This window comes from Emydura macquarii, unplaced genomic scaffold (assembly GCF_026122565.2).
Source record: "Emydura macquarii macquarii isolate MOO-44397 ecotype Brisbane River unplaced genomic scaffold, CSIRO-AGI_Emac_v2 contig_1253, whole genome shotgun sequence".
NCBI classification, from domain to species: domain Eukaryota; kingdom Metazoa; phylum Chordata; order Testudines; family Chelidae; genus Emydura; species Emydura macquarii.
Genome location: NW_027131390.1, coordinates 39,727,274 through 39,743,202, shown reverse-complemented (window position 1 = coordinate 39,743,202; position 15,929 = coordinate 39,727,274).

The following is a 15,929-nucleotide window of genomic DNA, read 5'->3' as shown; positions in this document are numbered from 1 at the left end:
GGGTAAGTGCAGGGAAGGGGGGGTGGCAGAGCTAAGCCTGCATTTGCGCCTCCCCAGGCCTCATGCTCTTTCCACACAGGTACAGGCTCCCTGTCTCCCCAGGGCAGCTGGGGGGGGGGGTGGTGCCAGGACCCCTTCTGCATGGGTGGGGGTGCATGAGGCCGGGGGGCACAAATGCTATCTTGGCCCCTGGGCCCGGAGACCTACGGTACGCCACTGCAGCAGGAGAGCTCTCTACCGCAGACAGCGCAGCTGCACTAGTGCATATGCCAACAAAACTTCTACTGATCAGCAGGGTGTTTTTTTCACACCGTTGAGCGACAAAATTTTGCCGGCATAAGCCCCAGTGTAGACAAGTCCAAACTGGGTGAGGTGATCCCTTTTCACTTCCGTTGGTGAAAGAGTCACGCTTTCGAGTTTTACACAAAGTTTTTCTTCAGCTTTGGGAAAGGTAATCAGCAAGTCACAGCTAAAGACAAGCTGGAACAGATTGTTAAGCATAAGGGCTAGCACATGTTGTAAGAAACCTTTCCAAATGAAGTGGGAGTCCTAGGACAAAGGAGGGTTAGTGAGTTATAGATAGTTGTAATGAGACATATAACCAGTGGCTCTAGGGAGTCCATGATCTTTGATGTCTAGCAGAGTTATGAATTTAAGCTCTCAAGCTTGTCTGTTGAAGGTGTGCAGGTTTCCTTTGAGGACAAGGACTGAGAGGTTAGATATGGAGTGATCGTTTTGTGAAAAGTGTTTGCCCACAGGTGATAGGGTGTATTTCAGAATAGTTTTTTCAGTATAGGCACCCATGTGGACACTCTTATTCCACAACTGTGGACTAAGCTACGTAGGAAAAAGGAGAGTATTCACACAGGGAGCTATTCCGGAATCACTGTTCCTGAATAGCTATGTCAGTCCATTTCCTAGTGTAGACAAGCCCTGGTGAAAATCAAGCATAACTTGCCTGAAGTCCATGGAGTTGCACTAGGAGAATCAGACCGTATATTCCCAAACTGCTTCAGAAACGTTAACTTCTTCATCCTCACCACGTGCTTGAAAGTGTTATTATGTATGTTGTAGGTGGGGGAGCAGAGGGCCTGGAGGACTGCCAGCCAGGCCGAGGTACCTCTACGCAACTCTAAACCTCAGCAGCTTCTAGAGAGTCCTAGACAGCAGCTCCTGCCTCGTGCACTGGTTGTCATCTCACTGTCGGTATGCCAGGCCTGACTGGCAGACGGGCTCCATCTCCTGCAGGGATTCTCCAGCAGGGACTGCCAAGGCCAGGAGATGTCAAGGCACCTTTCTGTTTGGGACACTTCACACAGAGTGGGGCAAATGCTGCGAAAGGGGCCGGCACGCTGCCATTGGAGTAGGAAGCAGAACTGTGCTTTTCTAGAGATGGCAGTACTGCAAGCACCGAGCCCCTCAGCGGTTAATGTATTATCAAGCTGTGGTATGTATTTGGCCCATATCAGCAGGATATCGGAGCACCCCCCACACTCCCTGTGATGCAAGGCAGTGTTACTCTCCGCATTTGGCAGAGAAATCCAGTGACTCAGCCACAGTCATACAGGGAGTCTGTGGCAGGGTAGGAAATTGAACTCATGTCTCTAGCTTGTGCCCTAACCACTGCACCATCCTTCCTCTCTCCTCTTTACTCCCTCTGCCATCCTTTGCCTACTGGCTCCCTCCTTCCACTGAGCCGGCCCGATCCTCAGCTGGGGTAGATGGTAGTGTTCTGTGGTGGGCAGGGAAGAGACCGCATTTATAGTAGTTGAGATCTGGCCCATTGTATGTATTTGGTGCGGTCATAAAAGTGATGAGGTTCTATCTTCTCCCTAATAGGAACACAGGGCATAGGACTGGAAGGGGCCTCCTAGGTCATAAAGTCCAGTCCCCTGTTATTGCAGGCAACCCATCATATAATCCCCATCATACAATGTCAGACAAGGGGAAAAGGAATAAGGAAAATCTGGGGTGAAGGTGGGGGAATGGCAGGATCCTAGACACCCAGCTTCCAACGTCCTTTCTTAGCCCCGTTCCTCCAGTCTGTACATCCCATTCTGCTCCTGCACCAAGAACAGCCTGGAGCCCCTCACTCAGTAGTGAAACCTACAGCTTTTCCACTGACATAGAACCAGCAGCAACAACTCAGCTCCTGTCAATCCCTCTGGACCCCTGGGACAGACAGCTAGACCATTAGACAGTACATTAGAGCTGGAGAGAGGCGACTTTGTTTAAATCCGTCCATCTGGGATCCTAGAATCAAGTCAGATTATGCGGCCTTAGTTCTTCTGTGGAGCTAATGAGTTGAAGGTGGCAGGGGAGTGAAAGTCCAAAATCAATAGCCTGAGAAGATCTGAAGGTTTTACACTGTATTTAGTAGCTTTATCCAAGGGTTGGGAAACTTGCAACAAACCCCCACAAAGTCTAGCATTAAATCTTAAGAGTTTCCCTTGTCCAGACTTATGCTCTTTTAAATGGATTTAGTAGCGCATTGACTCAGACAGTCACACACACTGACTTACACAGAATAGCAACCCCAAACGCTTAAATATCAAGAGTCAGCCCTGCAAAACCATGAGATTTTTTTTTTAAACAAACACATTTTCGGTTCTTTTTCTTTACCTTCTGGTTTCCATGCCTTTAGGCTGCACTTAAGTCACATTTTCAAGTTGTTCTCCTCAACCCTGAGGGTTAGAAACTTCATTTTTTACCAAAATAACAGCTCAGGGTCTCTCCTAGTCACATGCCTCTAGGAGGTGGGGCTTGAAGAAAGACACCAAATATCATGAGATGATGGTTCAATGATTAAGCATTGGTTTGGGACTTAGGACACCTAGGTTCAAGTCCTTATCAGAATCATAGAAAATGAAGGTTGGAAGGAAGCTCAGGAGGTCATCTAGTCCAACCCCTTGCTCAAAGCAGGACCAACCCCAACTAATAAGTTAAACAGTGTCCCAGTCCAACATGGAAAACATCACAAGGAATTTGAGGTGAAGAGGTGCACAGATACACAGTAACGCCAGTACACTCTGTCAGTGGGCACACATGCTGTGAAGGGGGTGGGATGAACTGGTTAAATCAATATTGGATTTAAACTCCAATCAGACCAAGCCTTCATGCTCTAACTTCTGGAGAAGTGTGGCTTAAATTTTTGTTTGCTTGAAATATTCCAGTTAAGTTGTGAGTCCATGGCAACTCGTGCATTTCAAACCCAAAAGGCAATCCAAGTGACGCTAAGGACATGCCCCATGTTTCTCTCTCTGGGAAGGGACAACTGCAATGGCATGGGTGAGCCCCTGGCAATTCTCCAAACCACTTCTCACTGGGAATTAGATCCAACCCAATATTCCAGGCTCAAATGCTCCTGAGTTGTGGGTGTATTCAGAATACTCTGCTGCAAACTCTGGTGATTTTATCCTGAATCTCACAATATCTGATGTGTTTCTTAAAGTTCCAGTTCTGGAGTCCTGGGATTGAACAAGCATCTCAGCAAGCATTTTGAAACAAGTTTTGACCTTGCATGGTTTCAGATGAACACTTGAAAATGTGACTCCTCAAGGGTCAAAACTGACAAAGCAAAAGGTCATAAAGCAACGTCCAAAATCATATTTATTCATTTTAGGTCTTATTACCTTGGGTAGCTTGCGTCATGCTTTTGTAATGCTTGAGGCTGGAAATATATGAACATAGATCTGCAGCCAAATTTTGCAAATGGGTTACAAATTTTAAAAGCACTACATGGCTTAGGAGCCTACTTCTGGAAATGAATGGAGCAAATAATTGTAACCCCCCCAGGAGATTACCTAGATTCCTGGGGCTCTGTGTACCAGTAGCTCAGGGAAGTGGAGTCAAGGCAGACTTAGAGTCAGCCCGGCAACCAATAGGGATGGAGATGCCCCTCCCAGGGAGCTCAGGAGAAGGGAGAGACTAGTTTGGGGCAGTCTGGAACTGGGGGTGAAAGGACCAGGACTGGCTGTGTGGAAACTGGTGAGCCCAGGCCTGCATGCAGGGCTCCCGCTGAGAACTGGCCCCTGGGGACCGGAAAGCCAGATCCCTTAGCTTGAGCCCTTCCCGCTCCAAGGTGTCTCCCAGTTTGTAAAGTGTTGTTGGGAAAAGTTCCCCCCACAGGTTGAGATAGTCCTCAGCTCCCTAGGAGGGAGAGTCACTGCAGGGCAAGCTCTGCAGGCTGCTAGGCTAGGGCCCTGGCCTGCGGTGAGTGTGCCGCGGTGCAAGACTGAAGTTTGGATTTATGGTGTAATTTTGTAATCTGCACTTGAAGCCCTGCATCCCTTAGTGGTGAGGGGAAATCCTGGGACCAGAAGCAGCCTGATGCCTGCATGAAGAGGATCTCTGCCAGCAGAGACCAGCCCCTCTGCAGTGACTGAGGAGTCCAGAGTCATCTCTGACTCCGAGGATCATTCCTGGAGTGTATGAGTGCACTGGCTGTTCGTTCGTTAGTCAGAAAAATTGTTTGGGGAACCCCTACTCCCTGCACGACGTCCTCCAGCCAGGGAGTGAGGATTTTGGGGATTTTGATAATCTGCTGCCTATTAAACCTGCAGAGGGACTGACCACCTTATCCCAATTGTGAGCCTTTGGGCTGTGCTGGTCCCAGTCAGCCACACTGCTAAACCACTGCCCAGAAGATATTGTGGTCATCAAGGGCCCCATCAAAGTCCGTGTACCAACCAGACACTAATTTTACAATTGCTACATTGGGTCATGTGACTGGCGATCCTAAGTATTTTACCCTGTTATGTTATACTTATCTCCTGTTTAATATAATGGCTGTGTGGAATATATTGTTTGTGTTTGCACTATTCCTTGGGAGTCTCCAACTATCTGGCCTATAAGTTGGAGTTATCCTGTGGATAGCATTTTCTTCCCAAGCTGCCCTGGAGACCCTGCCAGGAAGGAGCGAAGGGGGTGGAGGTACCGCCAATTAAATTCATACGGGAAAAAAATTAAAGCAGATACACTCTGCTGAGTAGGTGGCAGGATCCATAAGAACCCAGGCCTGTTCATCAAAGCTATAAGCATATTGCATTAAAGAAGGTAACAGGGTGGAGAGGGGTGCTACATAATCAAACAATCAATTTGCAAACACCTAGAAGATGATAAGGTGATAAGTAACTGTCAATATGGATTTATCAAGAACAAATCATGTCAGACCAATATAGTAGCTTTCTTTGACAGTGTAACAAGCCTGGTGGATAGGGGGAAATAGTAAATGTGGTATATCTTGACTTTAGGAAGGCTTTTGATGTTGTCTCGCATGACCTTCTCATACACAAACTAGGGAAATGCAGCCTAGATTGGGCTTCTGTATGTTTGGAGGAACTGTAAATAGAATGTGCAAGGGGGAATTTTGACTATAATGACACCTACCAACCACAGCAACATGAATCAGCATCCACAGATAACTAACCACAAGAGGGCCATGGCAACTAACTGACGTCTATGATAATAAGTTGAGATCACTGATATACTAATCTATAGGAGAAGGACATTCCAACATTAGTGAGGTGAGGAAATACAAATAAGAGGAGAGAAACCCCTACTGAATATGCATTAGATAACGTGGTGTCAACATAACATATTCTAAAAGTTGCATCCCAGCCTGTGGGTAGGAGGAGAGAGAGAGATGTAGCCCTTGAGAGGGCCAGAATGATGGCCACTGTGATGAAAGAGAACGTGACGCTGATGAGGCAGATAACGAATAACATTTCAGGTTGTTCTGAAATAGATGTTGCGCATGTTCAGACATACATTTTGTATTATCTCTGTCTCCCTTACTGAGTCTCAGTGTTTTTAACTTTGCTAAATGTATTAATAGATTATTGTCAATATAGAAGAGTTCCTGGAGTGTGAATGTTGCAACCGTGCACATCGGTTATATAGTAATTTTAATAACACTGGGCCTGATCTTGGACAAGAACCTGTCAACCCTCAAACTTGGAATAACTTGGAATTCTTAAGCAAATCAATATAATTAATACATAATCTATAGATCGGTCTACACTGGTTGGAAAAACTATTCCTAGAGAATAGTTATAGGTGGCTCACAGTTAAGCTGGAAGGGAATATTAAGTGGTGTCCTACAGGGATCGGTCCTGGGTCCAGTTCTGTTCAATATCTTCATCGGTGATTTAGATAATGGAATGGAGAGTGCACTTATAAAGTTTGTGGATGAGGAAGGGGTTGCAAGTGCTTTGGAGGAGAGGATTAAAATTGAAAATAACCTGGATAAACTGGAGAAATGGTCTGAAGTAAACAGGATGAAATTCAAGAAGGACAGATGCAAAGTATTCCACTTAGGATGGAACAATTAGTTTCACACATACAAAATGGAAAATGACTGCCTAGGAAGGAGTAATGCGGAAAGAGATCTGGGGTCCTAGTGGATCACAAGCTAAATATGAGTCAACAGTGTCACACTGTTGAAAAAAAAAAAAGCAAACCGCATTTTGGGATGTATTAGCAGGGGATGTAAGCAAGACATAAGAAGTAATTCTTCTGCGCTGATAAAGCCTCAGCTGGAGTATTGTGTCCAGTTCTGGGCACCACATTTCAGGAATGATGTGGACAAATTGGAGAAAGTCCAGAGAAGAGCAACAAAAATGATGAAAGTTCTAGAAAACACGACCTGTGAAGGAAGATGGAGAAAAATGGAATTGTTTGGTCTGGAGAAGAGAAGACTGAGGTGGAAGATAACAGTTTTCAAGTACATAAAAGGTTGTTCCTAGGAGGAGGTAAAAAATTGTTCTCCTTAACCTCTGAGGACAGGATAAGAAGCAATGGGTTTAACTTGCAGCAAGGGAGTTTTGGTTGGACATTAGGAAAATCTTCCTAACTGTCAGGGTCGTTAAGCACTGGAACAAACTGACTGACAAGATTGTGGAATCTTGGTCGTTGGAGGATTTTAAGAACAGGTTAGACAAACCCCTGTCAGGAACAGTCTAGTTATTACCTAGTCCTGCCTTGAGTGGAGGGCACTGGAATAGATGACCCTTCCAGTCCTACACCTCTATGATTCCCATTTTAAATGCTCGTCACTTTTCAAAATGAGACTTAGGCTCCTAAGTCACTTCAGCTTTGAAAAATTTGCCCTAGCTTTTAATGGAACAAATCAATCCCCGGCTCCCTGAAATTGGAGGTGTTGGAAATATGGATCCAATTTTGCAGTTTAAACCCAGCTCTAGTTGTTACTAGAAACAGCATTGCTTTAAAACTGCAAAATTATTTACATGTGGGTTCTTTTTTTCCAGACCTACTTGTTTCTTCCCTGGTGAAACCTTTGGTGACGCATGGAACAGTAGTGCAAGAGAGGAGTCAGGTTTCCGTACAAGGAGTTGACCTGACCATCCTCTGTGTGAGACCTTTCATTTTGGAAAGCCCTTTGGCCCAGATCTTCAAGGCTCTGGGCCTGTCAGTATCCAGATAGCTGATACATGCATGGTAAGGCTCTGATTCTGCAAACACTTAAACACATGATCAATTTAAAGCCTGTGGCACATCCCACTGACTCTCTAAAGGACAGTTTGGGTGCTTCTCTGAGCCAAGTCCCCAAACTCCCGAGCTTCACCCATTCTTGGTTTCATTCTCTGGCCCCCATTACTGTGGTATCTCAGTCTTTAATACAGTCCCCCAATGCCACCCCTGAGAGGTAGGACAGTGCTGTTCTCTCCATTTTACAGAGGGGAAACTGAGGCCAGAGCCTCAAAGATATGTAGGCACCTAAATCTGTGCATATGTGATCTGTCTATCACCATATTGGAAACAGAACCAGCCCTGCTGGATTCCGTGCCAGCACCCTAATCTCTGGACCATCTTCACTGCCCTGAATGCTCCCCACACACCCCCTGCTGGCATGGCTGGGCCAGGAGGCTGGACCTGCCCCCCCCATTTGCTCTGCTGCCTCTCCAGCTCCTGCGTGTTGTTGGAAAGAGCCGGGCTAGGGAGGGTGTTGCTGAGAAGATCCTCTCGATCCCATTGTGACTGGCTCTGCGTTCACCAAGCCACCCCCACCCACGGTGGGGAGAGCCGTCCTGGGGAGCTCCCCCAGAGGGCCTGGGCCTGGCTGCCATGTCAGCCTCACTCCATCAGGCTAACGTGTCTATAAAGCTGCAACAGGGGCCCTCCAGGAATTTCCTCCACATAGGGGAGGCCCCAGCTGTGCTAAAGTCTAGCCAGCTCTACATCATCCCATGCAGGAACCCCAAGAGGAGAAGGTGTGTTGGGGGTCTTCCCTGGATGGAGGAGACATGACTTTTACCTTCCTATGCCTCAGCTCTTCCTAGCTGCTGTAAGCGTCCCTGGGGGCCCCTGGCAGCAGAGCACAAGTTAGGGCAGCCCCACAGACTGCTCTAAACTCTGTCCGGGACTGAATCAGCAGCTCTGGCAAAGGACAGCTGCAAAGTGGCACCTGGCCCCCACCAGTCCCTGAGCTGAGCTCAGCGTAGATGCTAGGCTGTGTCAGGAACTGGGGCACAACTTCCTGAGGCTGAGGCAAAAATTAACTGACTGGCCGGCTGGCCACCCATGTGATTGGCTGCAAGAAGCCTGCAGGCTGCACTGGGCACTGGCTGCTCAGTGCTTACGCCTGCAGTTGCAGTTACTCCAGCGCTTGCCTGGTTGCCAGCCTTGCCCCTGCCCTGCTCAGTTCCTGATGTAGTAAGTATAAGACCTAAGTAATGTAGTCATAAGGCCTGTAAAACAGGCTAAGGCCTAAGTGGAAAAAAATGAGTGAACAGGAGTATAAGTGGAAAAAAACAAGTTAACTGAAATTGGCACAGGAAAGTGCTGATACTGCAAAGCATATATATTGCCAAAATATTACTAAAATGCAAATTATGTAGCAGGTGCAGCAGGCACCAAGATATCAAAGAGAACTAACTCCCTAAAATGACACTTTGATGAATAGAAATGACTGAAAGGTGATAAATGGAGTTGTTTTGCCCAAATCAGCCAATTAACGGAAAAAGGTGGTATTAGACTACGTCAAGAGGGTGGCAACTACCTACGTCAAAGGGGGCAGAACGAAATTGTAGGTAACAATGTATAAAAGAGGGTGTCAGAGGGAACAACATCGTCCGGTCTAGGGGATAACGGAAAGTCCCGCTGTTGGGCCGTGGCCATTGTAATGCTGCCTATACAAAACTGACCCAGATATACTCTGTAGGTCACTTCTAATTGTGCCACACGCAATAAACCTGGCCTGGGTGCCTTTGTTACTCAGCTAATCTGTGGTCGTGTCGATTCATTTGATCGTGAGAGCCGTCTTAGTTTCCTGATCAGAGCTGGAACAGCATCTGCACAGGGACACATGCACGCAGCCTACACTGATAAACACCGGTGGCCAACACACCGTACCACACTGGTGACCCCAATGTGCACCAAAACCACCACACCTGACTCCAGCTCTAGCCCTCAGCACTGTTCCTAGCCTCTGACCACTGCTGCTCCCTCCATTAGGATCTCGGCAGGACTAGCTGCATTAATCAGGGGTGGCAGACACAGGCCCGTTTGTAGCACTTTGCTTTGGTGCAGAGCACTGGAAAGAGTACAGTGGGTTTGAATGCAGTTACATAGCAAAATACCAGACACTAGAGCTGAGCAGAATTTTACCTGTGTTGGCAGAGCTGTGGCGTGGAAGCCCACGACGGGGTTCTGCAGGTCAGGGCTGAGGGGCAGGGCACGGCTGGAAGGGGGAAGCTTGCACAGCACACACCAGGTCTAGCTGGTGTTTTAATTCCCCAGTGTCATGCGCATCAAATACTATGGAACCATACACCCGACACAGCCCATGGCAATCTGCCGGGTTCAGCACCTGATGTTCTCAGCACCCAGCATCCTGAGCTGGTGGGGAAAATCTGGCCCCGTTGCTAGGGGCTGAGCCCTTCTCCAAAGTCACGGGCACCCAATGCCTGGATCCCTTGTGTCCAGTTTTGGCCCCCCCCCACCACTACAAAAAGGATGTGGACAAGTTGGAGAGAATCCAGCAGAGGGCAACAGAAATGATTAGGGGGCTGGAGCACGACTTATGAGGAGAGACAGAGGGAACTGGGCTTGTTTATTCTGCAAAAGAGAAGAATGAAGGGGGATTTGATAGATGCCTTTAACTACCTGAAAGGGGGTTCCAGGGAGGATGGAGCTAGGCTGTCTCTGGTGGCAGATCACGGAACAAGGAGCAGGGGGTTGGACTAGATGACCTCCTGAGGTCCCTTTCAACTCTAATATTGTATGATTCTATGACTCAGCTGCAGCAGCAGAGGGGACTTCAGAGCGCATGCTGCTGTGGCAGCGATGAGGTTACTCAGGGATATGGGTAACAAGTTGACGTGTGTGCTGCACCGGACATTGCACGGTTACTGACCTACGTCCTCCCCTGCACTCTCTCCAGTACGTTGTCCCTGCAAGCCACATGCATCTTGAGCATGACAAAGTTGTTATGTTGAACGTGATGGGAAAACAATCTAAGAAGTGCCGGGAGCAGAGGTAGCAAAGCGGGTTAGCGAGCTAGTTTCTTACCACTGGGATTGGGTTCAATCAGATCGGGAAAGAGAGAATTCTGTACCAGGAGCTGAGATGTAGAGCGGTTATGGAGGCTGCCAACCTCCGAGAGTGTCCCAGGAGGACACGTGTCAAGAAGTTGAGGACAAAAATGAAGCACAAGAAAGAAAGAGAAGGGATCTGTATTAAATATTATCTGACATAATAATAATAGAAATGTTTTTCCTGGGAAAGAAAGTCAGGGTAGCAGTTTACAGTTAAGCCACACCAGAGCACTCAGAATATGACCCTAAATATTTATTCTGGACACCAAAGCTGTTAACGTTTTTAACATATTAAATAGGTCAGATATCCCTCACAATAAGCCGGTATTTAGTTCTGGCTCAAACAAGCTAGCAACAGGCTTTTGGCCATTTTGGCTCTGGACAGAGAGTGGGAGTATGAGAGGTGTCAGCAAGGGCTTGGCATATTGTGTTACTCAGAAGACTTGTCTCCCTGAGTGAGTTAGGCAGGCCACTGCAGACTGGCTGATCAAATCCTTAGCCCACAGCATTGTGTGGTCTGTGTATAGCACCCATCTAACAGACAACGTGGTTGAGTTGTTTTGAAAACTCGTTACTGAGTTGTTGCTTTAACCCAGGGGTAGGAAAAATGGTCTGCTAGTGTAGGCGTCACAAGCCCTGCAGAAGTCAAGTCTGCACTCAGCCACAGACTCAATATATGACAGTGGGCAAGTCACTTAATCTAGCCCGTGCCTCAGTTTCCCATCTGCAGAATGCAGCTGACCCTTCCCTGCCTGACCAGGGCACTGAAGGCCATAGATGACTGGATATGACAGTGATGAGGGCCAGGTAAGCACTGAGGCAGATGCTGAGTGCTCTGCATCTCGTCACCTGATGCCATGAAGCTCATGTTTGCAAAGCTGCCCTCCTTTGGGCCCTGGACACTGAGTGCTTAACATTAAGCCTGTGCGGAAGCGCTTTCCTGAAGCAGGCATGTGGTGCTGTGAAGCCCATACACTGGAGGCCGATAATATATTGTATCATCTCCACAAAATGACCTAATGTCGCACCTGAAAGCTCAAGCCTTCCATGGACGGGGATGTCTGTTGTGTAGCCCAGAGGGCAGCTGGGATCCGCCTTTCATGAGGCTACACATCTCCTGTTCCTAATCTTGCAGGATCAAAAGATGTCAAGAAGCACAAGGTCAAAAGCAGGCTTGCCTAGTGGATAGAGCACTGGACTGAGACTCAGGAAACCTGATTCTATTCCCAGCTCAGCCACTGGCCAGCTGGGTGACCTTGTGCAAGTCAGTTCCCTGCTATATGCCTCAGTTTCCCCATCTTTAAATGGGGATAATGATACTGCTCTTTGTAAAGCACTGTGAGATCTACTGATGACAAGAGCTAGCTGCTGTTAGCATTAGAGGAGACTGGACTTATACCATCCACTGGTCCAGGATCCAGTATTGCCCATTCTGTCTTAAACCAGTGTCATTTGGGGAGGAAAATCTCACACAAATGGCAGCTCTCTGAAGCTGCTCAGTGGGTTGGAAAGGAGAATAAGCCCCAAGGGAGATTGCTGAGTGGGCAGCGTACAGGGAAGCCAGTCAAAAATGCATGAAGAGATCACATGAATCTGCAACTGATCATAAGGCTATTGCCACCCTACAAGTGGCATGTGAGCTGGGTTCATTGCTCACACAAAGTCAGAGAGAAGACTTTAAATGGACATACCTGCTGGAGTCAATCTAGTCTGCTAACAGGAACCAGCATGTGCTTTTAGCTCTGTGACTCCTGCCAGAGAGGGAGTTCAGCTGCAGACAGACTATTTATAATAGATCCAGTATGCACACAAGCACCGCAACTTCACAAGCAGCAGCCACCAGACAATGGTATCTCTGCGATATCACCATGAATTCCTAAAGCTATGTTTCCATCCCCAAGTGCATGTAAATAAAACTCTCCATTGCAAGCAGATCCATGCAATTGATCTATTGCACTCCAGGTAAGATAGGCAGGGGAAATGTACAATACTGAAATGCATATATCCCTCCTGTCAGGCCTTGGGTTGAAAGAGCTAGGAGACCCTCTTAAAGCTGACAAACTTCACTAATCAAAGCCGCACCCAGAATCTCTGGTATCACTAAATACCATCCCTGGGCCCCTTCAGAGGCAATATATCCTCCCTCCCAAGCACTGAATCTGTGCAGGAAACAACAAAAACTTTATTTGGGGGAAAGTGAACTCAGCATCGACTTTTGAAAACAAGCAGACTTTTGAAAACAAGTGGCCCTATATCTACATTAATTATGAGTACTCTCGAGTGTATCGCCCTCGATAACTTTGGTATTAGGTAACTTGGTGTGAACATCCAATAGGCAAATGACCCTTTACCACATCACTGCTTCCTTCCCCCTCCACAAAACGTTTGGTGCTAGTACATAGCACAGTACAACCGTGCAGGAAGACAACTCTGTCTCCAGTCTCTTTAGAAGAGCTCCCTAGTCTTGTCCTGAGTCTCCACCCACCTTTCAGCTTTATTTTGTGGTTTCACTGAGTGTCCTCTTTGTTTTCAACCAAGAACCCTGTCTGTGTTGTATCCCATCATAAAGTCCACTGCCATAACTCTTCCTAAGAAACCACTGGTCTACATTACCTCGCTTACTACAAATTTTTCCAAACATCATAGCAGTCTGATAAAATAGGACTAATAAACACATTAAGCTCCTGAACAAACTTCATACCATGGAACATAAACCCCTTTTCCTTTTTCTTCTGCTCAGTTCCACTGCCCAACCAATTCTGACAGTGTGTGCAATTATGATGACTAGTCTCTCTGGAGGAATTCTGGCTAGAAAGCTTATGCAAATTAAGTTATCTTAGTAGCCTTACTTCCCCTTGTTCACCAACAGATGGGGCAGAGAGCCCCTTCCCCTCTGGAGCTTCTGTCCCTCTGGAGTTCTGGGTAAATAGCTTATGCAGATGAAGCAGCTCTGTGGCTGTTCTTCCCCCTGTTCACCAACAGATGGGAGCAGTGAGCTCCTGACCCTCTAGAATGTCAGACCACAGAGGAAACCCACTTGAAATCCACTTATGCCACCCCTTAGCAAAGAGTATATGGTTGTGGTTCTCTGTCTTCCTCTCTGATGGATACAGATTACCAGCTCGTCCACGGAATCTGGTTCATAACCTGGGGAAGCGTCTCTGTAACAGGACAAAGAGATCAAATTCCACATACAGGAGGAAAATGGATCAACACAGGAACACAGAGATTTTTTGGTAATGCAGGGGAACGGAGAATGAAATGTGCCTAGCTCCTGTAAGCCACATCCCTGGTCAATGAGCTCTTGTTTACAGTGTGACTGTCAGGTCTACACACAGGAATACGCTGGAGGGTCTGTTTAACTGTGATCAGTCTTGGGGGCATTATAAATGGCCCCTCCACCCAAGAAGAGAATACTCAGGGTGTAAGGCCAGCTGGTGAGGCAATAGAGCATGCCAGGCTGGGAGGGTAGTTAATGACCTATATAAGCAGGATCCTGCAGTCCTTACTTGGGAAAAGCTCTCATTGGAGTCAATGGGAACTTTGCATGAGTCCAAAGTACAGGATTGGGCCCTTAGTTTCTTCCTACCTTGACTCTCTTGAGCAACAGCTTCAAATCCCAGTGGAATCAGCTCAGCTGTTTACCTGCCAGAGGTTGATGAAATATAGTGTGAGGATTTCTCAGATAAAGCCATAATAACAGAAATCCTGTCAGGGAACTTTGCATAAGAAGAGAGGTTTGTCCGAGTGCCCTGGGCCAAAATCACCCTTTCCCATAGTATACTGAGTAGCAATGGGCTGGTGCCTTCCAGCCCAGAGATGACAGGGTGTTTCAGCTGTGTTGTATAGAGTGTGTGAAGCACTGGAGATGAAAGATAGTATAGAAAAATACAATAATAGACAAGGCGGGAGAGGTAATTTCTTTAATTGGACCAATTTCTGCTGGTGGAAGGGATAAGCTCTCCAGCTTCACAAAGCAGGCCTGAGTGTCCCTGCTAAATACAAGGTGGGCTGGGCTGTTAAGCAGAAGGGGTTCACCCATGTTGTAGGAGACCACTTAAAATGAAGTGGGCAATTAACACTTCTGCAGTTCTAGGACAATGGAGGGTTAGAAGGCAGCAGGGCAGGTTGTAATGGGCCATAAAACCAGGGTCTCTGTTAAGTCCATGGATTTTGAAAGTGTTGCAAAGAGTGTTTTTATCTTTGATCATTTTTCTGGGTGAATTCATTGAAGGGTGCAGAGATTGTCTGGTTTCACCCATACAGCTGCTGCTGGGGCGTTTGATGCCCTGGATGGGGTGCACCATATGCTGTGACGGGCATGTGTCAGACCAATAGATCTGGAAAGGTGTGTTGTTGGGGGGTGTTGTTCATTGTAGCAGTGGAGACATGTCTGTAGGCTTTGCATCTGTAGTTCTGTCAGGATCTGGTGCCACTTTGATGGATCATTCTTGCTGTATCCATCTCTTTATTAATTTATTAATTATATTATATTATATTATATTAAATTCCAACAGAGCCCAGAGTCCACAACCAAGATCAGGACTATCTTAGGTGCTGTACATATTCATTCCCAAAGATTTTACAATCTAAAGAGAGAAACAAGGGTAGAAGCAAAGTACTGTGATTAGCCCAGCTTTAGAGGTGGGGACTGAGTCTCAGAGTGGTTAAGATCCAGCACCTCCCGTCGTAGTCTTACAGCCTGATTTCAAACTAGCTCAACCGGGCTCTTCTGCAGATCTGCCCCCAAACAGGTGCTGACTTTTGGTTTTGCAGGTGGGTGCCCTGCTCAACTTCTGATGAGGCCAGTGGTTAGGTCCGGCTCCCTGCCCTTGTGGCTTCCCCACAGGGCTTTGCCCCCCACCCACCCGGCTTCTGCCAGGGACCAGGGCTTAGTTGCCATTCTCCTGGCTTCGGCCGGGGCCAGAGGGTTGGGTCCAGCTCCTCCTGAGGCTTTCCCAGGCGGCAGCTGGTGAGGCTTTTTTCCCCCCACCCTCCTGGCTTCTGCTGAGGGTCTCGGGGGGCCGGGACTTAGTTCCTTCCATCCATCTGTGGACGTCTGCTGCTGGAGGTGCCAGCTGGTGCCCAGTTCTCCTGGCTCTACACTGGCCACTGCTGTGCACTCATCCCCCTAGGGCTAGCCTAGCAGTCAGGTTCCCTCTGCCAGGGCTTACCTGCTTCCTGGAGTCTGAACTGGAGCCTGGCTGGGAGCCGGGAGGGACACGACCTCGGCCCACGGGGCACATTCATGCAGGTCTGAGGGGAGGTGGTTGGAGAGAGGTGCAGGGTGGCCCAGTATGTCCCTCCCCCCCGCCGAGCAGCAGGGGCTGGCTGGCCCTGTGTGCTGATGACCTAGGACAATCACACCTAACC